General features: G+C 41.7%; 1 protein-coding gene across 8 annotated transcripts in view; it reads left to right on the top strand.

The window, feature by feature from the left end:
* The window catches only part of helq.S (helicase, POLQ like S homeolog), a 289002-nt gene that overhangs the window by 71043 nt on the left and 199966 nt on the right, over positions 1 to 17993 (top strand). The gene's annotated exons all lie outside the window — the stretch shown is intronic.

Genomic DNA, 17993 nt, shown 5'->3' with positions numbered 1-17993 from the left:
GAGGCAGGGAATTGCATAGTGTATAACAATGTATTATGGACAATAGATTGTCCAGTTGGGCATGTACATTTGTGAACAACAATAATTTGTTGTTGAAGCACAGGAGCATACTGTTGTACTTTAAATAAAGGAAAATATTTCTGTTATATTTTTTACAGTTTGTATTAAACTTCAAATCTATTGCTTTATGTTGAGCATTTAAGGTATATTGTTATAAGTGAATGATCAGGCAGCAGGTAAGACAGCTATGTGCAGGCTGGGAACACACAGGACAGAGAGTGGGATGGGAGGGGTCTGTTGCTACAGCTGCAGAGTTCAGCCAGTCAGTGCTGAACTCTCCTGTGGGAGATTGAAGAGACACTCCCATTCTTCATTTCAGCCTAGCTTCTGACCTGTAAAGACCTCTCTGCAGCTCTAATTTAATGACAATTTTGGGAGGTTCTTTTTCAGGAGGTTTAACGTTTTCTTTCTGCATTATTACATGTTTTGAGGAAGGATGAGTAATATATCTGAATATGATGGTTATAAAAAATGTTTCTTTTAAATGTTTGAACAGCCGATTCAGCAGCACCATTTGAAGCTGCGTGATAAGGTTGGGATCAATTTGTGCCTGTTATCATTTTGCTTCAAAAAGTACTGGAATTCCCGAGATGTGAATTGAGGTCCATTTTTAGAAACCAGTTCCTTTGGCAGACCATTGGATGCAAACAAATTACACAGCAGAGCCGCTATTATTTTTTTTGCTTGTGCTCATTTTAATGGGTACCACCTCCAACCAATAGCTGTCTATAACCACAATAAATGTTTGCTGTTTTATTCAAGCACAGTTAATATGGATTCTTTCCCATGGCAATTTTAGCCCATGTCCCTGGGTAAAGGGGTGGTTGGCTGGTTTTGTGCAGAAGCACATGCGGCAAACTAACTTCTCTATGTCATGATCCAGCCCTGGCCACCATAGGTAACCACATGCTTGTGCTTTCATTCTGTTTACACCTCGATAGCCCTTGTGGAGTTCAAGCAAGGTATTTTTTGGGGTATAACAACCTGTATCCCCCACAGTAAGCAACCTTATTATATGAAAAGCTCATCTATCTTTTCAAAATATGGCTTAAGCATTTTGTCAGAGCTGTAGTTGAACCAACCTTTGAAAGTAAAATCCCACATTCTGAGCAGAAGAGGATCACAACTTGTTGCAGCTGCAATATCTTTGCAAGAAATAGGTAGTTCCTCTGCAAATTAAACTTGAAAATTGTCACCTTCATTATGGACATCTGTTGTGTATGGGCATAGAAGCTTTGATAAAGCATCTGTATTCCCATGATCCTGAGAATGTCTATGTACAATATCTTAGTTAAATGCCAATGGGAGTAGTGCTCCACATTGCATTTAAAGTATTTCCAATTCTGGCCCAAGAATGGCCAGTAGTGGTTTGTGATCAGTGACCAATGAAAATATCCTTCCATAATGATATTTATGAATTTGTTTTACTGTAAAATTTTACTTTGTGCCTTCCGCTCAACTTGAACATACTTGTGCTCTTTGAGTTAGGGTTCTAGACGCAAAAGCAATTGGATGTTATTCTCCATTAGGCAATATATGCAATATAACTGCTCCAACTACATAGGGTAAGGCATCACATGCTAATCTTATTGCCTCACTGGGGTCATAGTATGCTAGCCACTTGCTATTAATTAGTCTTTACTTTGCATCCGGTGAATTCAACCCCCCCAACTAATAAAAACCCCTGCCCTCCATAGTCCCCCCTCCCTACTCCCCCCGCACAGGTGTTGACACCTGAAAATACCCCTAAACCTGTAATTACCCCTCATTGCAAAGTCTGCGCAGCAGAGCTCACGGGTGCCATCTTCGGTAAGTAAGTGCCGTATCGGTGCATGCGCAGTTGGAGTAGTCTGACAAAAATTACTAGTGCCAAAAGAAGACCCAAAGATTAGTTGCACACCGTTTACTGTAAAACTAGATATTTGTGCGAGACGTAGCGACACTCACAGTAGTATAGACCCCGGTTACATATCCGGGTGAAAAGGAGAATTGCTGTGCCATTCAATACGCTACCTATTAGGACCTGTTCCTAGCAGTCTCTCTGGTACGCCACCTAGGCCTTCAATATAGAGAACTTAAAACATTTTTTTTCACAAAGGAGACTGACGTTTCGACCTCTTCAGAGGCCTTTCTCAAAGTACTGATAGGTATTACAGAAATGCTTTAAATACACAGAAAGGCGGGAAAAAGGTCAGACTGGAATAGACGCATCAGCATAATCATCAGTATAGGTCACAAAATTAGCATTCACATATTTAAAACTATGCACTCGTTCGGTGTATCACTTTTAGCCATTACGGTAGCATACTAACATTAAAAAAAAAAAATCCCCTCCAATCAACATTGTTACTAAAGTTAAAAACAAATACTAAGTAACATTCTGCTGCCCTCTATGGCCATTTTACTGCAGCTGTTTGTTTAAAAGTTTTAGGTTACAATTAGTATCTAAAAAAGAGAGAGAAGATTATAGGTCTATGTGATATAGTGAACTCCCTCAACCTACATTCATAAGGCCCTTACAAAATGCAGTAAAACTAATATAACCCTCAATTCGGGCCAGGAACCTGCAGATTGCCCCACCCTTTAGGTGAAAAACTTTCACTCCTCTCATGTAGTAATTGCTCCCACATATGTGTATTAACGCTTCGATCCAAAACCCGATGGTTGTTAAATACTCTTATTACTTGTGTTTGAACAACCTCCTCTGGGTATATAGAGGGCAGCAGAATGTTACTTAGTATTTGTTTTTAACTTTAGTGATAATGTTGATTTGAGGGGATGTTTTTTTTTTAAATGTTAGTATGCTACTGTAATGGCTAAAAGTGATATACCTGTAAGAAACTTACCCAGGGGACGGCAGGGACGCCTGCCGCCCCCTCGACGCGGACGCCCGTCTCGCACCGCCGATGCGGTTAGGCCCCAGGCGCCGGCTCCTATGGAGCGCGCGGCGCGCATGCGCGACAATTAAAGGCGCAGGCACGCTGACGCAATTGCGTTGGCGTGTTTGCACAGGCGCTGGCGCTGATTCGCCAGCGTCCAATGGCGCCAAATTCAAATGTTTAAAGGGCCATCAGTCCTTTTGTGCTTTGCCCAACGTAGGTTCTCTATATGGTTCCTGGGTGTGATTTATTCTGTGATTCTAGTTGTGACCTTGGCTATCCCTGATTCCTGTTTGATTTCCGCCTGCCCTGACCCTTTGGCTTGTTCCTGACTACTCTTTGGATTCCGTTCTGTACTTCGACCCTGTTAGTTGCTGACCCGGCTTGTGACCTCGATTACTCTGCTGCTTACCGATTTTGTACTGCATTCCCGATTGGTTTTGACTCGGCCCGTTCCTGGACTTTGATAAACTTTACGTTACGTTCCCTTGCTCGCCCAGAGTTCTTCCCTCAGTCTCCTCACTATTAAGTCCTGGCGGCATCCAAGTAGCGGAGGGCTCCTCCCGACGTGAAAGGCGGCGGTTATAGGCCGAAGCGTGAGCCGAGCCCGGGACATTGGGGTTTACTCTGGGTTGTGGGATACTGTACGTTACAATACCGAATGAGTGCATAGTTTTAAATTTGTTTTTGCTAATTTTGTGACGTATACTGATGATTATGCTGATACGTCTATTCCAATCTGACCAATCTAATTTTGGAAACTGCACCCAGGCATGTTTGAAACTTGTGACGTGAGTGCCGACTCCTCCTTGGACTATCCAAAATGTGCTGAAAAAGTCTACCTGGGCTTATACTCAAGTCAGCGGGCAGTAGCTGAGATTGCAGTCACTTTTAATCATTCCTATACCAACAGTTCGCTTGGGGGGAGACTGCAATATCACACAGCGCCCTCTGTTGGTTATATGAAAGAATAACAGTGTGCCCTCTGTTGGTTATATGAAAGGATAACAGTGACTGCAATATCACACAGCACCCTCTGTTGGTTATATGAAAGAATAACAGTGCGCCCTCTGTTGGTTATATGAAAGAATAACAGTGACTGCAATATCACACAGCGCCATCTGTTGGTTATATGAAAGAATAACAGTGCGCCCTATGTTGGTTATATGGAAGAATAACAGTGATTGCAATATCACACAGCACCCTCTGTTGGTTATATGAAAGAATAACAGTGCGCCCTCTGTTGGTTATATGAAAGATTAACAGTGACTGCAATATCACACAGCGCCATCTGTTGGTTATATGAAAGAATAACAGTGACTGCAATATCACACAGCGCCCTCTGTTGGTTATATGAAAGAATAACAGTGCGCCCTCTGTTGGTTATATGAAAGAATAACTGACTGCAATATCACACAGCACCCTCTGTTGGTTATATGAAAGAATAACAGTGTGCCCTCTGTTGGTTATATGAAAGAATAACAGTGACTGCAATATCACACAGCGCCCTCTGTTGGTTATATGAAAAAATAACAGTGACTGCAATATCACACAGCGCCCTCTGTTGGTTATATGAAGGATTAACAGTGATGGCAATATCACACAGCGCCCTCTGTTGGTTATACGAAAGATTAACAGTGATGGCAATATCACACAGCACCCTCTGCACATGGTAGTGGTACAGTGGGACAATGCACACAGTAATCCGGCAATTCTCTGTCACCATCAACTTTGCAAAGAAGTCCTGTTGATCGGTGGGGGGGGTAGCTTTGGCGGAATGTGCGCTGCTGGGAGACAGGGCTGTAGTTGTGTCTAGGCTTATACTCGAGTCAATAAGTTTTCCCAGTTTTCGTAGGTAAAATTAGGTACCTCGGCTTATACTCGGGTCGGCTTATACTCGAGTATATACAGTATATATATATATATATATATATATATATATATATATATATATATATATATATATATATATATATACACACACACACACACACACACACACACACACACACACACACACACACACACACACACACACACACACACACACACACACACACACACACACGTTTCGGCTAGCTCCCTAGCCACTGGGGGATTTAAATGGTTGCAATCATTTTGTTTAAGCACTTTGAGAAAGGCTAGGGAGCTAGCCAAAACGTTAGTTGTGTTTGCCAAAAAAAAATCCTGTGAGTGCGAGCCTTTGTCATGGCTGCATACACTTGTTTAAGCTTTTTGCACCCAGGCATCGTAGACCTCCACACAAGTTGTGCCAGCATCCTGCTACTTACATGTACTTTATCTTTGCCATGGCACCCAAGATTTTTTTAACCTTATTTACCAGCTACCTATGATCAATCAACATACCCTTGGTGATGGAAAGCTGCACTACCAAATTTACTGGGTCACACGGTAAAGACCAAAAGATTCATCAATACACACAGATTTACTACTAAGCGGTCTACAATTCTCAGACGTTGAAGCTTCTAGTATCCTGCGAACCGATACGGCTGATCACCCCCATTGCCGCAGTGAATGACACCTACCACCACTTACTGAGACTTAAGGAGCGTGAGATTGACCTCAAACTACACGGCATATACCTCTCAGATTTCTACAAACTGTAACATATTCCCTGTGGTTTCAGGGTAAGAAACATTCCTACAATAGGACGTAATAACAGAGAAGTTTGTAAAAGATGGTGCCAGATCTTAAATAAGTGTTCCTTTTGACCTCATGCTACTTGTCATAGAAGAAGTCATCAAAAATCTGACAGTAACTCGCACAGAAATAGCTTCAATTGAGTCAGCTAATCTAACTACATTGAAATCTTGGGACGGCAAGTGGCTAGAGAAACTTGAACAACAACTCATACATTATTCGACCGAACTACACAAGTTCAAAAAGAACAAGGTACAGAACGTCCCTTCTACCAAAACAGACGTGTATATAATTGGCTCACTGGATGAACAGACCAAACCAAGATTCAACAGACCATACAGACAACGCATTGGCTTTAGTGGTGTAGACTCTTCCCCGTATACTTCCTCCCCCTCTGATACTGACTCACGTCTAAGGGGCAGGGGCAGACCCAGGGATAGATCCTCTTCCCTCAAACCTGATTCCAGCATAAGTACTCCTGGTAGTACCAGCACACATTTTTTAGGATTAACCACCCGCTCAAAAACCAGGGACACCCACACATGAGACAGGGAGGTAGTCTTTAACTGCAGCACCTACCAGCTAAGTCCTGTTGAACACAAAATTCTATCCATGGAACTTTCATTTGTCCCTACTACCAAAATTAACCAACTAGACCTCATGATTGATATCCACAAATTTCAACGAACTATGAAACTCGAACGTTTCAGAGTAAAAACCAGTACAGACAGAACTCTGTTTTGGTCCGAGAGTACTTTCGACCCCCCCCCCCAACACCCCTAAATCCATCACTGCGTTTACGAGCTTGCTGATTGATGAATCCCTCAAGCCTAGGGATACAGACTTCAGACCCAATCTGACACGTATGGAAAGAGAAACTATTACAACACTAGCAAGCAATTCCACTATTGTCATTAGACCAGCTGATAAAGGGGGTGGGGTGGTGATGCTAAACTACTCAGACTACAGATCTGAGATCCTCAAACAACTTAATGACTCTACCGTTGGACTCAGACCCTACTTCCACTTACAAATAGAGGATTGACGGGATACTACAATCAGCCCTAACGCAGGGTATAATTTCTGAAACAACACATCTACCTAACAAAGACCCATCCGGTTTGCCCGATATTATACAGTCTGCCAAAGATCCACAAAAATCTTTAGAACCTTCCTGGCCGCCCGATAGTCAGTGCACGGGATTCCATTTTACAACCTTTCGCGATCTACATTGATTATTTCCTACAACCGCTATTACAGAACACCATTACTTATCTCAAAGATACTGGCGATCTACTCAACAAATTAAGACTGTCAACCAGTCCCCATGCATACACTTATTGGTACAGTGGATGTAACCTCTTTATACACGGTAATCCCTACACATCAAGGCATCAACATAGTTTGCCAAATCACAGGACGATTTACTAATACACGTTGTATGAAGGAGGCCACAAAGCATCCGCAGTACTGTGCTGCAAAAGGTTTATTCCAAAATACTTGTGTATTTTGAAATAAAAGTTTTGCAGCACAGTACTGCGGATGCTTTGTGGCCTCCTTCATACAACGTGTATTGATGAATCTTTTGGTCTTTACGGTGTGACCCAATTAAGAATGTGAGCCCACGTACCACAAGTTAAGGGAAGCACTGGGAAAATTGCATAGGATTGACGATTTACTAGTACTATGGACTGGCACAAAGGAACAGTTTGTTCGGCTGGTTGAAAGCTTACTATCCTTCCAACTACCATCAAATTCACAGCAAATGTTGACACTATCGAACTCCGATTTCTGGATATTCTGCTAATAAAACAGGGCACCCATCTTACTACTACCATTTACCGGAAAGAGACTGACAGGAACACTTTGTTGCACCACACCTCCTGCCATACACCACACCTTCTCAAAAGTATTCCATACTCCCAAATGATCCAGATTGTAAGGAACAACACAGACTTGGGGAAACTGCACCAACAATTAAATGAACTCGTGGATCGGTTCCAACAACGTAACTATCCCCAACACAAACTCCTTCATTGTCGCCAAAGAGCTACCCTCTTCACACATAATGAGCTTCTTACCTCATCACATACCATTACAATGACCAACATTGATGACCGCCTCACCTTCCTCACTACATATTCACCCAGTACCAAATCCTTCACCAGAGCTATTCACAATCACTGGTCGATTGTACAGAAGGACAAGACACTACCTCCTTTATTTAAGCTACCTCCATGTGTGGCCTACAAAAGAGGACGAAACCTCAGAGACCAACTGGTAATCACAGATCCTGTGCACTGCTACCAATCCCCCATGTCATCCACATGGCTACCCAATTCAAGGACTGGCTGCTACCGATGCACAAACTGTACAACGGACAGACAACTACTCACTGGTTCCACCTTTTCACATTCACACTAAGGCAAGCCTATTGCCATTAAACACAAAGTGACCTGCACCTCGAAGTACATTATTTACATTATCAAGTGCCCCTGTGGCCTGGTATATGTGGGCAAAACTATCATAAACTTCAGAGACAAGATGGCCAATCACAGGTCAGCCATTCGTGATGCACTCTGCAAAGGAAAGACACACCGGTCTCACAACACTTTGTCAAAATGAAGCACACACTAGCCTCTTTGTGGAGATGTCTTGAACTTTCACATAGTGTGCACATCCAATGGCATCCAAGTCTGTTAGAAACTGTGAAATACAAATATAAATTCTCTTAATTAAAACCACTATTATGTGTAAAATCCCTTGCTGCGCATACTTAATAATGTGCCTATGTTTAAATACATGGCTAAACCCATCAGTAATTAATTGTATTATATAAAAAAACGTGTTACCCCAAGGTGCAATCATGTTATACACTTATTCCCATCACTTATATGTGTTATCACAAAAATAAAGTAAAAATAGAAAAAATAAAAATTCTAAATACAAAAATAAAAAATATATATAAAAAATATAAAAAAAATATACATAGTCCAAAAACCAAAAATTGTTCATAGTCCCTTTTATAGATGAAAGTCATTGTTCATTTGTTCAAATGTGTAGACACATTAAACATTGGGGTATCCACTTTAGTTTACCCCAACTCTGGGAGCCAATCTGTGAGGTAACAGGAGGTAATTCACTCCAATCCAGGTGTCTCAGGTGCTTAACACATGGGGCTTAATTGTGGATCCTGGAAGAATTCCCCCGGCCAGATCTCTGTAACCATTAGGTTGCTCGGCATGAGCACACATAGCAACATCGGGGTCCAGGTATAAGTTTCAACAAAACAAACTGTGCATGGCTTGATGTTAGCAGGGGCACTCGGCTTTCACAAGCTTTGCTCAATATGAGTATATGTAGCTTCATCAGAGTCTGGGAGAGGGTCACAGCAAGGCAATCTATACGCAGCAGGAAGGGATTAACAGGGGCGCTAGGTTTCCATGAGCGTAAACTCACCCGTCCAAACACAAAAGTCTTTTTCCTATCCCCGTAGCAAACATTGCTGGCTATGTGCATCTTAGAGTTGTGGTCATTTCATATCTCTCTCTCCATCTAGCTCACCTCACCTGCAGTGAATAGCTTCTAATGAGAGTATAGAGCTAGTCCCAGGGAAATCCTGTCTCCATTCCAAATTTCGGATATGTACTGTAGTCCCCACTCCAGACCATTGTTAGACCTTGGAAGATGTTTTGGATGCGTCAGCACCAAATTGTAGCAACCAAAGCCAATCCAAGCATAGGCATTTTATACATTACACTGAAAAAGTATGAAGATTCACGGGTGCCAGGCTCAAATTATCAAATCGAATCCATCAAAAAGCCGGCACTCACGATAAAATATTTCCATTGCCTGGGTGCAGTATCTTCAATTATAAATCTATAGAATACAAATAGGATCCGTACTCTCAGGTCTTATAAATATTATGAAAGTTTTATTAAAAAGAAGTCTGATGTTTCGGTCTCCTCTGAGACCTTTTTCAAAGTAATTAGTACATCATACAAATGCCTTAAATACTTCAATTGGCGGGAAAATGGCCAAGATGGAAATGACGTAACCACAACATCACCAGATAGCAACTAGCATTTACACATCACACTTTCAAATTCACATAAATTTATATCGACATAAAAACAAAATTAAGACAAAAATAAGGGTTAAAAACAAGATACTGTGCAACTTTGTAATCAATTCCGTCTGCATTAACGCGGCCATTTACAATGTTGCCTATGTTGCACAAAATATAAAAAATTTGAACTAAGTTGAAAGCTCTGTTCTAGGGCTCACCCTATTAAGGTTACAAGGTAAATCTTAGCTGTTGTCCACGTACAGTGATGTTCCCTTAGGCATGTTATAATATCGCTACGGTAGATGCAGGCTTTAATATGATTAATGGGCATAGAATGAGACAGATAAAAAAAGCGTGAGTGGGTGCAGTGTCCGTTGCAATATTATAACATTTATAATTTCCAATCTGTCGATGAGTGCCTTCTTTACATCAACACTTGTGTCTGTCCATTGTGTGGAGAAAATCAAATCTGACTGTTCCCCCCTTTGCCCAGTAGAGAGTCTTGGGTCTGTGATCATGCTCGTTCAAGTTGCTCCTTGATGATATCTGCTGGGTAACCCCTTAAAGGGGAAGGAAACCTAGTCAGCCGCAAACCCCCCACCCCCCCTCCCGTTTGTTGCCCACCCTCCCCCCTGGCCTACCTGTCCCGCTGGGCAAATGCCCCTAACTTGTTACTTACCCTTCTGCGCAGGTCCAATCCAGGGAGTTCACCGTGGAAGAAGATGTCGGTGAACTCCCTGGACTGGACCTGCACAGAAGGGTAAGTAACAAGTTAGGGGCATTTGCCCAGCGGGACGCGTAGGCCAGGGGGGAGGAGGGAGGGTGGGCAACAAACGGGAGGGGGGGTGGGGGGTTTGCGCTGACTAGGTTTCCTTCCCCATTAAGGAAAATGGTAGTTCAGTGGTCTGACATTGGCACACAGACAGGTCCCACACATCCTTTTTAGGGAGTACACCCCCAACCCCAACAATTGGGGGAGGGGGCATCAGGAGGGGAGGCAAAAAGAATAAACGAAAATCCATGTCGGAGGGGTAGGAGGAGACATACTTGTCCCAACACACTCTGACAATGGTCCAGATTGCTAAATAGAGGTTTGAAATTTGTACCAACACATCAGTCTGAACCATTTGTTGTTTTTTTTTTGTTTTTTTTCAAATTCAAGTTTATTGAAAGTATTTTGCAAATAACAAGTCAGAAATTACACAGATACATCGCGTAATAAAAGAAGGGAAAAGAAAGATCAAAGTGAGGAAAAGAGAGAAAGGAAAGGGAAAGAGTGAGAGGGTTTCAAGACAAAACAGTCCTCCGTACCTATGAGTAAAATAGAGCGAAATTTACTGTGGAGAGCGGAGGTCCAGCAATAGCACTTGCAATTCCTCCAGGTATTGAGAGGGAGAAAAGAAGAGTGGATAGTAAAACCAAGAAAAGAGAGGGTAAAGAAAAAGAAGCAAAGGTCCATCTAGTCAATAAATGTGCAAAAGGTACACGAGACATATCAAAAGCGGATCCGTAGGGGGGGTTATAGCCAGAGCGAGGTAAGTTTCGGCAATGGATACCTCCCGTGCTCCATGGTATCAAAAAAAAAAAACAGAAGAAAAAATAAGGAAGGTGGGGGGTGAAGCAGCCTCAACTGTCCAAAAAGGTGATTCTAGCAATCAAAGCTAGGTATTTGTGAAGTCTCCTCGTATGACCCAATACCTCAACCAGAAAGGTCTCAAACACCCTGTCGCCATTAGTTGCTTGTGGTATAAATTGAATGAATAAGGGGGAATCATATAGAGAAACTGAATCTGACTATGTGAGTAACAGCTCTTTATATTGATCCGTCTCTTGAAAACGAAGCCAATAAATCCATTTTTGCGAATATCGTTGTGTATCTTGTGTGGTTGATGTTTTATAACGTTCAAAGCGTTCAATTTCAGAAATTTTGTTAAGCCAGTCAGTGATTAAGGGAGCAGTAGTTAGTCTCCATTTCTGAGGTATTAACGCCTTCGCCATGTCCAACATAATAGGAATTAATGATTTTCGATATACATTTATAGGTTTAGGAGTAAAGTGTAAGAGTAAATGTAGGGGCATATTGGGTATCTCCACATCAGTGACCACTTTAATAATTTCCCTGACTTTATTCCAAAAACCAGAAAGTATCGGGCATCCCCAGAAGATGTGCGATAAGGTGCCCTGTGCTGTATTACATCTCCAGCAAGCAGGTGATACTGTGTTATAAATTTTTGCTAATCTCACTGGCGTCCTGTACCATTTGCTCAAAATTTTGTAGTTCAGTTCCTGTATTTTACAACAAATTGACGATGAATGTATAAGCTTAACCATTTTCTGCCATTCCTCACCTTCTATTGTAAGGCCCAATTCACCTTCCCAACTGAGTTTGAAAGTATTTGATGGAGTAAGTTTAGTATTCAGTATGCTTTTATAAATATAGGAAATCGGTCGAGCTGGCGGGTCTTTTGATGTCCACAACAATTCAATCTCGGTAGGAGGGGATTTCATGGTGTGTTGTAAGTGCTGTGAAGTGATAAAATGCTTAATCTGATTGAATCTAAAAGTATCCATAGGAGTGGGCTGCAAATGGGGAAAAGTGAGATTCCATGTAGTGACAGTAGAGCTCGACAGGAAAGGGTATATCCCTTGGTGTACCTGAAGTGGCCAGTGGTGGAAAGGTTGTGGATCTAGGCCAGGTGGGAATGAGGGGTTGCCGAAGATTGGAGTAAATCTTGAGGGAGTACCCACCCACTTTCCAGATTTAGTAAGGCTATCCCATGTATGTAAAGTATCATCAACTTCCTATCAGACTTATCTAGGAAAAGTCTGTCCCCAGACGGCAGCCACTGAAGTGCCCATAATGGTGTCTGCGAGGATTCCTGTTCAATGGAGACCCACAGTTTACGGGGTCCATAAAATGCCCAGTCAATGCAACGATTAATTTGTGCTGCTTTGAGATAAAGAGTCCCTGTCAGGGAGGCCGATGCCTGCGTTCGATTTTGTACCTATTAATTTTGATGTTGCTAGTCTGGGGTTTTTACGGGTCCAGATGTATTGTACAATCAGCCGCCTTAGATTTGGAATAATGTGTTTAGGTGGAGGGTATGGGATAGTTTGGAACAGATATAAAAATCTCGGCAAGACATTAATTTTGGTTATGTTTGCCCTACCAAACCACGAAAATGAAGGCTTTTCCCATTGTTTTAAGTCATGCCGCACTTTGTCGAATAGATCTTCGTAATTTTATTTCACTGTTTGTTGAACTGATCGGTGGATTTGCAGTCCGAGGTACGTGAAGTAGGATTTGGCTCGTTTGAAGGAAAAGTTACGCATTAAGTCGTCATATTCCCTATGGTGTAACGTCAAATTAAGCGCTTCGGATTTAGACCAGTTTATCTTAAAATTGCTAAGCCGGTTAAATTCTGGAGTAAATTCTGCCAGTAGGTTAGGTAATGAGATCTGCGGGCGACTAAGGAAAAACAAGAGATCGTCCGCGTATGCTGCTATCTTGTGTGAATGGCCTCCCACTTCTATTCCCGTGATATCTGGGTTGTGCCGGATCCGGTTGAGAAAACTCTCAATTGAGATAGCAAATATGAGGGGCGATAGAGGGCACCCCTGACGCGTACCGTTGCGGATCTGAAAAGGGTTCGACAGGGTACCATTCACCCTCAGCCTAGCCGAGGGTGCTGTGTATAATGTTGTGATCCATATAAGCATTCTGGGACCTATACCTATTTCTTTGAGTGACTCAGACAAAAAGTTCCAATCGACCCTGTCGAACGCCTTCTCAGCATCCGTGGATAAAAGCATCAGTGGTGTCCCCTGTTTATGAGAGTGGTGTATAAGAGCAAATAATCTATTAGTGTTATCTCGTGTTTCGCGACCTGGTATAAAACCCGCTTGTTCCGGATTAATACGGGCTGGGAGAAGGGCGTTTGTTGTTTTTAAAGGCATACACAGATTTAAGAGAAGTCTCAAATTGAGGGACTACTATAAGGACAAAACCCCAGCCAAGCAGGCAACATTTAAGGCCAAAAGTACATTTGACACCCAAAACACCCCTCATCGATTTCCACCTTCACACAGCTGTTGTGCAATGATTCCTCCAAGATTTATGTCAAAGGACCCGATACCCTTTACAAATTGTCCCTTATAGAAAGGCAAGCGATTAAATCACTGAAGGCAAAAAAAGGACATAATCATTTGCCAGGCAGACAAGGGGGGCGCCATTGTTCTGTTAGATAAGGCTTACTACATAGAGAAAATTGCCAGACAATTATCAGACATTAACTCCTATGTTAAATTAAAGGGGGATCCTACGAGGGAATACAAATTGCTACTGGACACTTTGATTGTTACTGCCACTTTGGCAGAGTGGATCGATGAAGATACTAGTCGATTCATGACCACAAAATTTCCTACGATTCCTTTTATATATACTTTACCCAAAATCCACTAGTCGATAACATTGCCTCCAGGGCACCCTATCATTTCAGCAGTGGACTCATTGTTCCAACCGGTGGCGAAATACATTGATTACTACTTGCAACCACCAGACACTTAACAACTTAGACTCTCTCATCAGATTGACTCTGATCCATGACAAACAATCCATACATTTTCTAGATGTGACGATTTATAAGACAGGGGAAAAGGTGGGTACTACCATTTATAAGAATCCTACAGATAAAAATAGCATTATACATGCCCATTCCCATCACCCTCCCCACATGTCCCGAGGGGTCCTATACTCCCAGTTTCAGAGAGTGATCAGAAATTACTCTGATCGTAAGACCGCTGAACTACAGCTCTCTGATCTAGCGAAACATTTTTCCTTAAGGGGTTACCCAGCAGACCCAGCAACTTGAACAGGCAAGATCACAGACCCAAGGCTCTCTACTGGGCAAAGGGGGGAACTGTCAGAGGAGTACACCAGATTTGATTTTCTCCACACAATGGACAGACACGTGTTGATGTAAAGAAGGCACTCATCAACAGATAGGAAATTATAAATGCAGACAACAGTCTTCCTTTTTCAGATAAAAAACCCCTTGTCGCATTTAGGAGAGGAAGGAACTTGAGTGAGCTATTGGTGGTAAAAGACTTGAAAAGGGACACTGGTAAGAAGGTTACTTGGTTGGACAAACCGCTATGCAAAGGATGCTACAAATGTGCTGTTGGGATGCAACAGGGCTCTGTCTTGAAACATCCCAGTACCGGATCTAAGTTCTTTATAGACCATACGGTCACCTGCACCTAGGACCATGTGGTGTATATGGTGTGGTGCCCTTGTGGTTTATTTTATGTGGGCAAGGCGGCGACCACCTATAAAGAGCGCATGAATAACCACAGGAGTGCCTTATCTTTAGGTAAAGCAGATCAACACCAAATGAGAATGCTTTGATTTTTTTTAATCTTTTGTATTTTTTCCTTTTTTTTGTTTTGTTGTTTTTTGTTCTATATATTTATAGTAACATAGTAAGTAAGGTTGAAAAAATGACTCACGTCCATCAAGTTCAACCTTTTTTTTTTTTTTTTTTTTTTAAATCTGCCTGCCAGTTGATCCAGAGTAAGGAAAAAAAAAAACATCTGAAGCCTCACCAATTTGCCTCAGAGGGGGGGGGGGGGAATTCCTTCCTGACTCCAAAATGGCAATCGGACAAGTCCCTGGATCAACTTGTACTATGAGCTATCTCCCATAACCTGTATTCCCTCACTTGCTAAAAAGCAATCCAACCCCTTCTTAAAGCTATCTAATGTATGAGCCTGTACAACTGATTCAGGGAGAGAATTCCACATCTTCACAGCTCTCACTGTAAAAAAAAAAACCTTTCTGAATATTTAGGCGGAACCTCTTTTCTTCTTTTCTTCGAAAGACCTACTGGTAAATAAAGCATTTGAGAGATTATTATATGATCCCCTTATATAGTTACATAGTTAAATTGGGTTGAAAAAAGACAAAGTCCATCAAGTTCAACCCCTCCAAATGAAAACCCAGCTCCATACACACACTCCTCTCTACTTTTAATTATATTCTATATACCCATACCTATACTAACTATAGAGCTTAGTATCACAATAGCCTTTGATATTATGTCTGTCCAAAAAACCATCCAAGCCATTCTTAAAGGCATTAACTGAATCAGTCATCACAACATCGCCCGGCAGTGCATTCCACAACCTCACTGTCCTGACTGTGAAGAACCCCCTACGTTGCTTCCAATGAAAGTTCTTTTCTTCTAGTCTAAAGGGGTGGCCTCTGGTATGGTGATCCACTTTATGGGTAAAAAGGTCCCCTGCTATTTGTCTATAATGTCCTCTAATGTACTTGTAAATTGTAATCATGTCCCCTCGCAAGCGCCTTTTTTCCAGAGAAAACAACCCCAACCTTGACAGTCTACCTTCATAATTTAAGGTTTCCACCCCTCTAACCAATTTAGTTGCACGTCTCTGCACTCTCCAGCTCATTTATATCCCTCTTAAGGACTGGAGTCCAAAACTGCACTGCATACTCCAGATGAGGCCTTACCAGGGACCTATAAAGAGGCATAATTATGTTTTCATCCCTTGAGTTAATGCCCTTTTTTATGGAAGACAGAACTTTATTTGCTTTAGTAGCCACAGAATGACACTGCCCAGAATTAGACAACTTGTTATCTACAAAGACCCCTAGATCCTTCTCATTTACGGAAACGCCCAACACACTGCCATTTAGTGTATAACTTGCATTTATATTATTTTTGCCAAAGTGCATAACCTTGCATTTATCAACATTGAACCTCATTTTCCAGTTTGCTGCCCAGTTTTCCAATTTAGACAAATCACTCTGCAAAGTGGCAGCATCCTGCATGGAACCTATAGTTCTACACAATTTAGTATCATCTGCAAAAATAGAAACAGTACTTTCAATGCCCACCTCCAGGTTGTTAATAAACAAGTTGAAAAGCAAGGGACCTAGTACAGAGCCCTGCGGTACTCCAAAACAACACTGGTCCAAGTAGAAAATGTTCCATTTACCACCACTCTTTGTAGTCTATCTTTTAGCCAGTTCTCTATCCAGGTACAAATACTATGTTCCAGGCCAACATAGTTATACATAGTTATCATATCACCCCTTAAGCGCCTCTTGGCCAGTCTTTCCTCATAGCTAAGATTTTCGATACCTTTCACCAGCTTAGTTGCCCTACTCTGTACCCTTTCTTATACAATAATCTCCTGTTTGAGAGATGGAGACCAAAACTGTACGGTATATTCTAGATGGGGCCTTATAAGTGCTCTATACAGTGGAAGAATGACCCCCTCCTCCCGTGACTCTATGCCCCTTTTAATACAGCTCAAGACCTTTTAATACAGCTCAAGACCTTATTTGCCCTTGATGCTGCTGACTGGCATTGCTTGCTACAGCCAAGTTTATCATCTACAAAGACTCCAAGGTCCTTTTCCATAATGGATTTGCAGTCCCATTATAAGGGTATAAGTGGCTTGGATATTTTTACATCCCAGGTGCATGACTTTACATTTATCAACATTGAATCTCATTTGCCACTTAGATGCCCAAATTGCCAGTTTGTCAAGATCATGTTGCAAGGATGCCACATCCTGGATGGAATTAATTGGGCTGGTAGTTTTGTGTCATCTGCAAACACTGAAACATTACTTACAACACCCTCCCCTACGTCATTAATGAACAAGTTAAATAAAAGTGGACCTAATACCGAGCCCTGGGGGACACAATTTTGACACATAACAATTTTGATGCGAGCGACAATTTTTATATGTGTGACTCTTTTGTCCAAATGCATTAAAGTCAATGGGCGTCTGAGTAATTTTGACACGCAAAATTTTTGTGTGTGGCAATTATGATGCGTGACAATTTTTTTTTGTTGCAGCTAATTTTTCCACAGCAAATTTTCGCAGCAGTTTGGCAAAAACATTTGCGGGCCCCGAAGTGCGGAAATTAGCCACGATCCATGCCTATCACTACTTGCTACTAACTGGCCTCCCAAACTCCCATTGTGTTCTCTTGTGTCTCTGTATGCTCCTGGCCAACTCAAAGACTACCTTTTGGAATGCATGTGTAAAATCAGACCCCATTCTGACACTTTACAGTGCAGTGTTAACTGTTACCTGCAGTACATACTATCCTCCTATTTTTTTTATAAGTTACCCATCTACTTAGATTGTAAGCTCTATGAGGCAGGAATAACCAACCTCTATTTTATTTATTTTATGGTTTTGCTGTACATAAGTAGCGCTATAAATAAAAATAATTATGCATAAAAAAAAGGGATTAACCTCTCAATAGATTAATGGTAAAGTCA

The sequence above is a fragment of the Xenopus laevis genome, chromosome 1S, assembly GCF_017654675.1.
Source record: "Xenopus laevis strain J_2021 chromosome 1S, Xenopus_laevis_v10.1, whole genome shotgun sequence".
Classification (NCBI taxonomy): Eukaryota; Metazoa; Chordata; class Amphibia; order Anura; family Pipidae; genus Xenopus; species Xenopus laevis.
Note: the sequence above shows the minus strand (reverse complement) of the source record. Positions and strands in the feature narration are given on the sequence as shown.